Source organism: Protopterus annectens, chromosome 13.part0 (assembly GCF_019279795.1).
Source record: "Protopterus annectens isolate FY-2018-M chromosome 13.part0, PAN1.0, whole genome shotgun sequence".
Taxonomy (NCBI): Eukaryota; Metazoa; Chordata; order Ceratodontiformes; family Protopteridae; genus Protopterus; species Protopterus annectens.
In genome coordinates this window covers 598269936-598283356 of record NC_056747.1, presented here as the reverse complement: position 1 = coordinate 598283356, position 13421 = coordinate 598269936, and positions in this window count along the sequence as shown.

Here is a 13421-nt window from a genome sequence, read left to right as displayed (position 1 = left end):
AGACAATGTCCAAGCTTTAAAGCATTTTTTTGGTATGGTTAATTATTTGGGGAAATTTATTCCTGATGTTAGTGAGTTATCAGTGCCTTTGAGAGAGCCGACACACAAAAATCTTGTTTGGTCATAGTTAGAGCAACACCAGAGAGCATTTGATAACCTCAAACAGCAAATTTCTAACCCACCTTCATTAAGATACTATGATGTCCATAAACCTTTCCTGTGATGCTTCAAAGTTTGGTATTGGTTCAGTTATTCTTCAAGAGGGCAGACCTGTTGCCTATGCATCTGGACTTCTTATCCAAACTGAGGTGCAGTGTGCTCAAACTGATAAGGAACTTTGGGCAATTGTGTTTGCATGTTTGAAGTTCCATGATTATTTTTATGGTCGAGCTAACATGATAGAAACTGACCATCAATCTCTAGTCACTATTTTAAAAAAAATTACACTTTAGGGAGTACCAAAAACAAAACAACTTCAAAGTAATAGTGGTACCATAGGTCTATAATACACAATAAGGTCCAGAGCCAGAAAATCTTTATTAAAACAATAACCGTTAACCGTGTTTGCCCCTTTTAGCTATTTATGGGACTTCATCAGAACAGTTAACTACTAAAATACAACCCTTATATACAGAAAGTACCACAAATCAATTTCCTTTGTTAATTGATGCTTAACAATGTTAAAATAAACTTTTACAACTCTTTCCTAAAAAAAAAAAAAAAAAAAAAAAAACAGTTAAAAACATTTCAAACACATTCTTATTACTCAATAAATAGAATGCTTATAAATCCAAGGCTCTTTTCTTCAAAATAGGCAATAAAGAAAGATATTCATTTAACCTTGGGGGGGAAAGGGAGTTTAACTTAACAATCCATTGGAATTCTTTATATCCTCTTTTAAAGTGGGGGTTGTGGATGGTAAAACTGAATTTAAGTTGTTCACGAGAAAGTTACATTTTCAACAGATGTTTAAAGAACAACATAATAAAACTGGTAAGGTTGGCTATAATATGGTATGACTGTGTTTGAAATGTTTTTAATTGTTGTTTTAGGAAAGAGTCCAAAGGGTCTAAAGAAGTTAGGGATATTATGGCAAAAAGTTGGATAATTTTTAAAGGGAATCTGGGCCTTCTGGAAATTTTGGGGCATAGATCCCTTTCCATAAATAAAACTGGAAGGAATTTCAAAAATCTTTTTTGAACAAACTTACATTGAACCCTTTCTAGCTTTGAAGGGTACTAGAAGGTGTGGTTCATGTAAGCAATGTCCCTATGTTTTGGGAGCTAATCCTGTGGAAGTTAAGGGTATTTCTAGACACATTAGATTAGGTAATGGGAATTGTGCCACCCGAGGTTTGATTTGTATGGCAATCTGTGATAAAAGTGGTATATATTATGTGGGGAAAACTGAAAGATTGTTTAGAAAAAGAATGTATGAACACGTACATGCAATTTCCAAGGCAAATATGAGCAATTCATTGTACAAATGCTCTTTAGTATGTCAAGGGTTTAATCAATTTCAGTTTGGGATCCTGCAGGTAGTGCCTATTAATGTTAGGGGTGGTTGGTGGGAATTAGACACTGAAGTAAAATAATTCCAATGGATTGTTAAGTTAAACTCCCTTTTTCTCCCAGGGTTAACTGAATATCTTTATTACTTATTTTGAAGAAAAGAGCCATGAATTTATAATCATTATATTTACTGAGTAATAAGAATGTGTTTGACATGTTTTTAACTGTTTCTTTAAGGACCACCCAACACTACAACCTGTGAGAAATGCACTTATATAGCCAAACTGGAAGCAAAGCTCTCTTAACTGTCTAGTCCAGTCTTGGGTGAAGAGGAGACGGTAAACACTTGCACCACACCACACTCATCACATAGTCCCTCCAAACCTACACCACCAAAACACACACATAGAAACACAAAACACACACCTACATTCATGGATGCTCTCAATAAAAATCTACCCAAGAAACAGGGACCTCCAAAGCAGAAATGCAAGAAACCTCCACCCCCCAACACAACCCAAATGACACATAGCCCACAAACTCAGTGTGCCACTCAACCTCAGCCCATAAGGCATAACAATGTACCCAACACTCTACTCATAGGTGACTCTATAGTCAGGCACACTGATGTTCCACTCACCAGGCTAAACAAGGAGAAAGTTACTGTCAGCTGCCTGTCAGATGCCAGGATCCACCACATAATGCACGCACTCAGGTCACTCCACAATAAGTACAAATATGACTCTGTCATTGTCCATGTTGGTGTGAATGACCTGTGATGTACCTCCCTGGACTACATGAAAAGAGACATGGAGGAGCTGTCTGATCTTGTAGCCCAGTCAGGTATGACCCTAGCCCTGAGTAGCATCTTGCCATCACCCAAAATGATACCACAGTACAAGGACAAAATGATAGACTTCACCAATTGGCTAAGCTTCTGGTGTCATTCTTAGGGGATCCAGTATCTGTCTGCCTGGGATGACATGATCGACAAACCACGATGCTTTGCCAGAGGTGGCCTGCACCTGTTGCCCTTGGGATTCTGGATACTGGCTAAGGCTCTTGCCACCCCTATAGTGTCTTTTTTAGGCAAGGTTCAAATGACAAATTCACCACCATAACAGGTACAAGCAAGCAAAATCTGAGGGTAATGCTACTTAATGCTAGAAGTCTAAACCTCAAAATGCACTCACTCGAGGCACTCCTTAAAATGGAGAACATTGACATCTGTGCAGTGACAGAGACCTGGCTCAAGGCTCCAGAGAGCACCCCTGTATTACCAGGCTATAATTCATGCCACACCTTTTGGCCACCTAACCTGGACTGAAACACTAAAGGCGGAGGCATGTCCATATTCATTAAGGATATCCACACCTCCAGGCTAGTTGCTCAGCATAATGCATCTGAGATTATCCAAGTGCAACTTACTATGGGCAAGACCGCAATCCAAATTGTAGCTTGCTACAGATCCCCCACCATGCCCCAGGATTCCCACTCCTCATTTCTTGATACACTGTAAAATATTAGGGTACAACCTAACACCCTAATAATGGGCGATTTCAACTACTCCATCATTTACTGGGAAAACTACTCATGTACCAACTCTTGTGCTCAACATTTTCTGGAATTCATAAATTCCAACGTCTTGGATCAACTTATCCACACCCCCACCAGGGGCAGCAATATCCTAGACCTGGTCATTACCAACATGGGTAACCAGTGTTTCACACCAGAGGTCAGTTCCTCATTGGTCAGATCCGACCAGAAGCTAATCACCCAGGACATCCACATCCCACCCCCACCCCCCATTAGGGAAACCACTGTAAAAAATTTCTCCAAAGCCAACTTCATGCTTCTTAAGACAGAAGTGGCAAACTTCACGACACCCATGCTGACGGACAATAGAGGTATGACTGCTGAATCCTATACAAATGCACTTTATAAGCACTTACACGAGTGCATGGATTGTGCAATCCCTAACAGAACCAAGATGCTATCCTCCAAAAAAGGAAGCCAATCTGGTGGTCCCCTGCCATAAACAAACTTTACAACAGAAGAAAGAAACTGTTACAAAAAATAGTAAAATCCCATGATTGGAGGAACTCTGAGGTCAGCCTCAGTAAGAAGTTGAGATCCCTCATAAAATCCTCCAAAGCTAGTTACGAAAACAAAATTGCCACTGATTCTAAAGACAACCACAAAGCATCCTATAGCTATGTCAAGAATCTCAATGGCAACACTCGGGTCTGTATATTTAGCACCATTGTACTGTAACTCAGAGCAGATCTAACTGATATTGCCAACATCCTGGCAGATAGGTTCAGTGCTAACTTTACCCCTCTCTCACCCCCTAAAGGGACCATCTCTATACCGGAAGAATGCAAAGTTCCTGTAATCACAACTGCACAGGTAAGAAAACACACTCTCCAAAGCCAAGAACACAGCATCCATGGGACCTGACAGCATCCCAGGCTGCGTTCTACACAAACTACAGAACAAACTGGCACTCCACCTAAGTACCATGTTCAATCATAGCCTCACCGTCAGGCTTTGTGCCCACTGAATGGCGCACAGCAACGATTATCCCACTCCAAAGTTGGCAGATGACTGCAAACTAAGAGCCATAATCAAAACTCCTAACGATTTGGACATCCTACAAAAGGGCCTCACTGAGACAGATGCCTGGTGTCAAAGCCATGGCCTCAAGCTCAATGCCAAAAAGTGCATTGTCATCCCTTTTGGTAAAAAACTCTGTACCCATGAACTACCACATAGGTTATAGTCGACTTAACACCAAAAGTGTGATAAGAGACCTTAGGACACAGGTAGACAGTAGTCTCTCCTTTGATAATCACATTGCCACAGTAGTCATGAAATCCTTCTATGTGGCACACCTCATCACAAAAGGTTTCTCATCCAGGAAAAAAGAGGTCATTGTTCCCCTCTACTCATCACTCATTAGACCCATTATAGAGTACAATGCCCCTTTTGGTATGTACCTCACAAGACATCTACAACAACTGGAAAGGCCACAGAAATACCTCAACAGAAAACAAGGCAAGCACAGGTTATTGATGTACAAATGTGGTGCTTGCAAACCTGCAAAAATATAAATGATGGTATGAATGTCTTTATAGGAAGTTTTGAACGTACTATAGGATACCCTGGGAGGTGCAACTGCAACATCACTATGGTTGTTTATTTAGCTACATGCTTATCATTCCCTGGTTTCTACATAGGCAAGACCAAAAGAAGGCTACGGAATTGTATTACTGAGCACCTTAGAGACATTAAAAATAAAAAAATCAACAATGCTTTATATGTTACACTCTAGAATGTCCCAACTACAAGAGATTTTTCATCTTTGTCATTGATAGAGTACAGAGTGACTCTATGGGTGGGGGGTGATGAATTAGAATTAGAAGCCAGAGAAACTAAATGGCAACTGAGACTAAATGTTTGTTGCAAGCCAGGTTTAAATGATTATTGTTCAATAGCTCCCTTTTTGAAGCAAAGGGCAGCAGAGGTTTAATTTTAAGTGTACTGTGAAAACACTTATCTGACTGCAACAAATAGATCTACTATGTTTTGAATTTTTAAGTTTATTTTTTAAGTATGTTTTATATTATTATGTTCATTATTATTACTATTACTAATATTTTTATCTTGAATGTACTCATTATTGTGGTTTACAGCATGTTATTGTGTACATTAGACATTCAGGGGAAGTATGCCTTAAGTTTATTCAGGGTAATTTCATTGATGCAAGCAAAATCATGAATAGTTGCTTAAGTAATTAATAAAGGAAGTTGCATCATAATTGAGTGACTCTGATGAAGCCAATTCATGTTTCTTGGTGGAAGCGCTTAGTGGTTTTACTTTGAAAGTGTTTAATGTTAAATAAACTAGTGTTTCATGCAAATGCTGCCTTGGTGGCTTGCTTTTTTTATTGTTATTACTGTTTACAAGTTTTTGAGCCATTTGGCTTGTTTTTTGTTAAATTCCTGAACTACCTTGGTCAACAGCAGCAACTGACATATTTGAGTAGAATAGTCAACATTACATAGTGTTAGTAGAGTCTTATTTGAACTGGTTTGAGATTGATTTGCTATTTAACCTAACATCCATTGCTGTTATTACTAAGATGAAACATCATTTCTCAGTCTTGGGAGTTCACAAAAAGTTATTTCTGACAACGGTTCTCATTTTACCAGTCCACTGTTTTATAGATTAGCAAACTAGTGGGACTTTATCCATATTACTAGCAGTTCTGAATATCCATAGTCAAATGGCTTTGCTGAATGTGTAGTACAGAGTGCAAAGCAATTCCTGGAGAGGTCAAAGTATGACGATACCAACATCTTCTTGAATTTACTTAATCTCAGAAATATACCCTATGACAACCTACTTGGCTTGCCTGATCAGAGACTTCTATCTAGGCAAACCACAACAACCTTGCCTATTTATTCTAGTTTGCTGGTGTCTAATGCTAAGAACAACAGAGCAATCAAAGCCCAACTTTTTAAGAAGCTTTCTTCACAAAAGTACAGCTATGATAAAATGAGCAGATTTCTTTGTCCGTTAAAAGAAGGAGAGACAATGAGGATGCAAAAGGCGAAAGGCTTTGATTGAATTGGTCAAGTGAGAGTTATATGTGCTGAACCGAGATCCTACTTAGTGGAATCTGAGGGTGCAGAGTACAGGAGAAACCGCAAACATCTTCTTCCTGTATCAGAAATTATATTGCAGCATCATACCTGTAATATAGACTGTAGATCTCAGAGGAACCCTGACAGTGTTTGTAGCAAAGAACATGCAACAGTGTCCATTCTCATTCCTGATAATGTCCCAGTTGTCCCTAAAGTTGAACATTCCTTTAAAACAGTCCCCATTGCTAGATACAATTCTGACTTTTATGTTACACGATCAGCTCGTATTTCCAGGCCTAGTGTAAAATACACATCAACCTGGACATGATTGTTTTATTTATGTCTAATTTTGTATGATTGCATTTCAAATAATTAGTTCTGTATAACTGCATGTCAAAAGACTATTTCTGTAAATTGCATGTCATTGAATATAGTCATTTCATATATGAATCATTTTTCAAAAAGGGAGGATGTAGATCAGAGCATGTGTATGCAACTTTAAGAAGCATTTCCAGATATAAGGACATGCATATAAACAGTAAGCATGTGCAGGCAGCAGTGCCATTTTGAGAGAACAGCCAGAGTGTTAACATGTATGAGTGTGGTAGACAGTCTGTTTATAAGTTTGAGTTTAAGTTACAAAGCCTTATTTCTGATGTGTTTGCATGTAATAAAGCTGCTTGAACAGAACCCACAGATGTTTGTCTATTTTATCCTGACAAAACAAGCAACAGAAGGGGTCTCTGTTTCAATTTTATTTCAAAGGAGACAACTTTATAGCATACCTCTCAATTGTACTGAATTCCTTGGTATTTACCGGTTTTGAAGTCAAACTAATGGGGTGCCACGAATTCCAGAGTGGCCCCTTTAATTCCCCTTTTTTTTCAACATTTGTTTTTTTGAGTAGTCGCTGATATCATCATGTGCAGGGCGTGTATGATGACATCAGCTTCATGATGGAGACTGCCTGTCTGTCAGAATAGGACGCCGTGGACTGTGTCTGTTAATGTTTACCTTTTTTTTTTTTTTTTTTCCCTTAGGTACGCACATTCAGTTGCACTGTACACATTAACGTCTGCAGCAGCAGACTTACAGAAAGCAGCACACCAGTACATATAGAGTGAAGTGGAGGTCAGGAGCTGTAAAAAGTGTAAAGTTTTTTTTTTGGTTTATATTTAATTAGTAAAGTTAGGTTAAACTTTCTGCTTCTGCAGTGTGGCAGCCAAGCCACAAAGAAGCAAGGCAAGGTGCAAGGTAGTTCAAGGCAGGTTGTATGTAGTTTAGTGCAGAGCTAGAGTCTACTTCTGAGTCCCAAACTGGTCCTCCCAACATCTGCTGCAACTCTAGGAAGGAATCCCAGACCTAGACCCCAGATAGACCCAGACCCAGGATCAGCCACTCATGATGAGTCTTTCTCCGGCTCCAGGTAACAATGCAAAAAAAAAAAATTCTCAGGCAGCAAAACTGAAGCTGGAGAGAATTGGTTTATGACTGTGTGAAAGGTAGAGAGCAAATTCATTTTGCTAGCTTTGGGTCTTAAGATTGCTGTTAGGAGATTATTTCAGTAACAGACTACTGCTGCAAATGTTTCTAAACCAGGGAGATAGCCAGTGCTGGCAGGTACAGGATATCACAACAGCGGAATCTGGAGAAAATCAAGGTGTGTACTCCTGTCTGAAGATTCATAGACAGAATTGGATGGCTAATAAGGGCAACATTCCTCAAATGAATACAGGAAGCTTTAACTACAGTGACCACCTATTCCTTAAGGGTGAACTGGCTGTCAAAACTTTACCCAAGGCTCCACAATTTTGATACAAATTCCAATGTTTAGCCACTGTAGATAACACTGAGTTAAAAAATGAAGTGGAAACATTTTGAATGGTTAAAAGAACAATCATATCCATGTTACAGATCTGCAGCTAATTTGTTAAAGTAGATGTAGATTCTTGATAGAAGGAGATGTGCAATTATATGTCATCTGTGTACCAATGCTATTATAAACTCTTACCTGAATAATGTATCAAAGAGGAAGTATGCAAACAAAATAATAATGGCAGAGAACTGAATGCAGAGGACAGTGAATAGGATAGGGAAGAGTTAACCCCCAATACCATCCTCAGATTATGTTTGGAGTACTGCGGACCATTGTTTGTCGCAGTAACATTGGGTGTATCTTGCCTTGAAAATATAGGCTTGAGTACACTTATCACACTGCGTGTCTACTATTTATCGTTTTAAACACACCAAGATGCTTAGACTCATGATCTGTGCCCACTCTTCTTTGCTGAATACCTGACACTTTAGAGACTAACAGCTCTTGCTGGATTTTTATGATATGCATTGCACACATTATAGGTTTGCACCATGAGATTCCTTTGTGTTAACTTTCAGGTCAGTGTCTTGTATCACTGGCTCTTTCCCTTCACTTCATTTATTGTAAGATGTGGTTTATGTATTGTCTCAAGCATCTGTGTTGCCATTTGTTGGGGTACTATAATGATAACTGTGAACATTTATTTTCCGATTCTATGACTTTTGTTCTGGCAATCCTATCACACCAAAATGTCCTTCAGTGACTGTGTATCTGAGACAGTGTTAGTTTAGCTCTGAAATTCTCTTACTGTAGCTGCAAATGACAGAAGAAAAAAGTATCATACAGAGAATCTCTTGTTCTAGCAAAATTGCATTCTGATCATGTAAATATAAAACACTGTGGTTCTTCTGTTTATTTTGTGTTTAAGGCAATCCATTTTTATTTTCTTGGTTTATTTCATGTTTCATATTTTGTCTGTTCTTCAGTTTGCATTTAAAAGTTGGTATCCTACAATTCCATTTGAGTAGGTGGGGTTGCATAATCATTTATTCAAATTTTATGTTAACTAGCACACACATTTTTGGTCTGTTATACCTATTTTTCATGGGCCTTTGTCCAGATTTTTATGATTCCAGGTTGAGAGATATGCTTTATAGTCTGACCTATCAAGTGATAATGTTCTGCAGTAGACAGGGCAAGATGGTCCCATTTTATTAAGGACACAATCCAATATGTTATTCCTCTTAGTAGGTACTCTGACTACTTTTTTCAGGGCATTTGTATTGACAAAATCCAGGAATCTGTGCTTGTGCACTATTGGTGGTGTAGGTTTCTCTTTGTATTGTTGGATAGTTTAAAATCACCTCGGAATAATGGCTTTGCAATTAAATCTAAGTGATTCTACTTCCTGTAGACAGATGTGGCTTTCTTAGGTCATAGAAGGAGATCTTTAGCTAGCTTATAGATGGTCCGGACCTTTCTGATGGTTATTTGGGCATGAAATAGCTCTACTGTGTCATGCTGCTTTACCAGCCTTGATGTGAGTCTCTTTAAGATGAAGACTGAGACACATACACTTTCCCCTCCTGCACTGTAGCTGGTCTAAGCACAGAAAAGGGATTGGGGGCCATAGGCACCACTGAGAGGGGAGTTCATAGGTTCATAGGTTCATAGGTTGGTACTAGGCTATCAGCCCTAGGGCCTATACAAGCCTAGCCATAACAATTCCCTGGCTATTTCTTCCCACATTATTTACTTTCCTGGACCCCTGTCTAGCAGGGTGACTGATGTGATCCCTGGGGTGAATTTCCTTTCTCCCATCCAATCGTCAAGGTTCCTCTTGAAGAGGTCCAAAGAGGCACTCTGCTTGACATGTATGGGCAATCTATTCCAGAGTCTGGGGAGTCTCTGGGTCAGGAAACTATCCCTCCAGCATGTTTTGTTTATTGTGATGACAAGGTTTAGATCCCTGGAGCGTGTAGCTCTGAGGGATTGGGATTTCTTTAAGTGTAGCATGTCCAACAGCTCTGGGTTTGACATGGCCTTGTATGTTAAGCAGAGATCACCTCTGAGTAGACGATATGTGACAGAGTATAGCTGGAGTTTTTTAAGGCGGTCAGCGTAGGGCATCTGCTTTAGGCCTGTGATTCTTTCAGTGAGGTATTTCTGAGGCCTTTCCAGTTGTTGCAGATGTCTTGAGAGGTACATACCAAATGGGGCGTTGTATTCTATAATGGGTCTAATGAGGGATGAGTACAGTGGGACAATGACTTCCTTTTTCCTGGATGAAAAGCCCTTTGTGATGAGGTGTGCCACATAGAAGGATTTCCTGACTGTTGTGGCGATGTGGTTATCGAAGGAGAGACCACTGTCCACCTGTGTCCCTAAGTCTCTTATCACACTTTCTGTGTTTAGTGTACTGCCACCTATATGGTAATTCATGGATACATGTTTTTCCCAAAGGGATAACAATACATTTCTTGGCATTGAGCTTGAGCCCATGGCTCTGGCACCAAGCATCTGTTTCTGTAAGGCCCTTTTGTAGAGTATCCACATCATTTGGGGATTCAATAATGGCTCCCAGTTTGCAGTCATCTGCAAACTTTGTTAGCCAGAGTCCCTTAGTGTTGACCTGTACTTCAGAGAAGTAGATGCCAAACAAGAGCGGCCCCAGGACTGAACCCTGAGGTACTCCACTTGTCACTTGTCTGGAGCTGGATTTGGAGTTGGTTACTTTTACAGTGTGGGTTCTATCAGTAAGCCATTTAGCAACCCATTGGGTGACATAGGGATTAATGCCCAACTTAGTAAGTTTATCTATGATTCCAGAGTGGGGATGGTGTCAAAGGCCTTGGCAAGGTCTAGATAGGCTGTGTGGACCACCTTACCCTTGTCCATGGCTCTGGAGACTGATTCAAAGAAGTCAATCAGGTTCAGGAGACAAGATCGGCCCTTCACAAACCCAAACTGGGTGGGGTCCAGTGTTTGAAGGTTGCCAATGTCTTTGTTTATAAGTTCCATGATAATACGCTCCATGGCCTTGCAGATAAGGCTTGTCAGACTGATGGGACGGTAGTTTCCGGGATCCAAGGTGGATCCCCCCTTGTGGATTGGGATAACTGTAGCTCTGCGCCACTCAGTGGGCATGAAACCTGAGGTGAGGCTATGATTAAACATGACACTTAGGTGAGGTGCCAGTTCATATTGTAGTTCATGTAGTACACAGCCTGGGATGTCATCTGGTCCCATGGATGCTGTATTCTTGGCTTTAGTACCAGGAGGTACCACATCAGCAAGTCAAATTGTACCTGTGTGGCCATTATTTCTGGAATTTGGCAATCTTCCGGTATTGAGATGGGCCATTTAGGGGGTGAGAGGGGGGTGAAGTTGGCACTGAATCGATCTGCCAGGATATTGGCAATATCCTTCGGATCAGTATATTTAATGCCATTCTGTTTTAGCTCAGAGCAGATCTGAGCATTGCCATTTAGATTCTTGACATAGTTATAGAATGCTTTGTGGTTGTCTTTGGAATCTTTGGCAATTTTATTTTCGTAACTAGCTTTGGAGGATTTTATGAGGCATCTCAGTTTCTTACTGAGGCTAGTAAGGGAGTTTATACTGTTTGTGGTAGGCTGCTGTGTCACACTCACCGAGGGACTGGCTAACAAATAAGGAAGCTTAGGTAGGTATAAGACTACATACATTTATTGAAAATTATTTATTGATTCCAATCCGATGTTCCTTTTCAGGAGGGCCCAGTTTCATGGAAAGCGACCAGTTGAGCTTACTGAGCTTTTGCAGGAAATAGTCTGAATGTTTGGGAGGTAGAGCAGGACCTTCAGGGGTGGATTACTGTAGAAAGAGAGGGAAAGTAATCAAAAATAAGTATAGGGGAATAGAAGGAGGCAAAAATTGTAAGAAGTAGGGAGAGAAAAGGAAGAGGGGGAATATAGATAGTAGGAGGCAGAGTAGAATAATAGGAGAAAAACTTGAAGACAAAGAGGGTGGATCTAGGAAAGGGTATGTTTGAGGCAGAGTTGAAATGGTAAGGTAAGGATAGAAAAAGAAAATAGTTATTGAGAAATGAGGTGAAGATAGAGGAAGGCAATTTTTAAGGGAGAATGCAAGAGAAAGCGGGGAGAGAAATGCAGCAGAAAATACGTTATGTTTGTTACTATCATCCAGTACAATTAGAGTCAAAATGCAGTTATGCAATGCATCAGATAAAATACAGGAATAGTAACACAGTATCAAGTTCAGGCAATCTGATTCATTTAAAACAAAGGTTAATGAGAGTAGTATACCTCTAAAAGTAAGCTATTAAATAGAAAAATAGAAACAATCTCAGACAACCTATCAGGTTCTATGGCAAAAATTACTAGGCATTTTGTCCATTTCAGCAGTTCAATAAGTGGCTAATTCTGTTACATTAATCGAAAGAGGTTTAGCTCTTTAATATGCCCTGTACATCCTATATAAATATATATGTGGGATCTCCTAATTTAGGTGAATTGTCATTTAGGCAACAGCTTTTTTTTTTTTTTTTTTTAAATCGCTATAGTACCAGGAGGTACCACATCAGCAAGTCAAATGGCATTAGAAATACTAAACCTCTTCTGCGACATCAGAATGGGTTGGAGGGACAGGTTTATCTTGTAGAGGATACTACTGCTCTGGAACAGATTCCAGACTCCCCATCTATGTAAAACAAAGCTCATGCTTATCCATTTTCAAGTACAACTTGGATCTGTGGATGGGGAACAGTAAATTAAACTTAGGACTCGCCCTTTTCATCTTAATGACAAGAGGCTACTAAATGCTTCATTCCATGCAGGGCTTCCCAAAAATTATCACTAGGTGTAATATATATATATATATATATATATATATATATATATATATATATATATATATATATATATATATATATATATATATATATAATTATCTATCATGGGAGGGGTAAGGCCAATCTCTATCCAAATGGGATAGGTTAATTCAAAGACAAAAAGGGAAAGTGGCTAGGCTTAAAATATCCCCTAAGAGCAGCTAGCCTAGTACTTACCATTGAATCTATGAGAAAAAAAAGCATGGAATCAAACAATGGCTGGCATAAATGTTATAAGGAGAAGGAACTGCATTTTAGCACAGTAAAGGAAAAGAGGAAATGACATGACAGGGTGTACCAGGACAAAATTTAGACAGGATGCAGTTACCTGTAGCAGCAGTGATGAGCAGATGAGTAATCTTTTCTCTCTATAAGGGGTGATGACTTTGATGCATATGAGGATGCTGTTGCATTCATCAGAGGTGGTGTGGACATTAGTACCTCCAGACCCTTGCAATAATGACAACCAGACACCTACCACTCAACCTCTTAGAGCAAAAAATCTGGACAAAGCCTAAAATGATGGGGGGATAAATAGGACAGATTTTAAATAT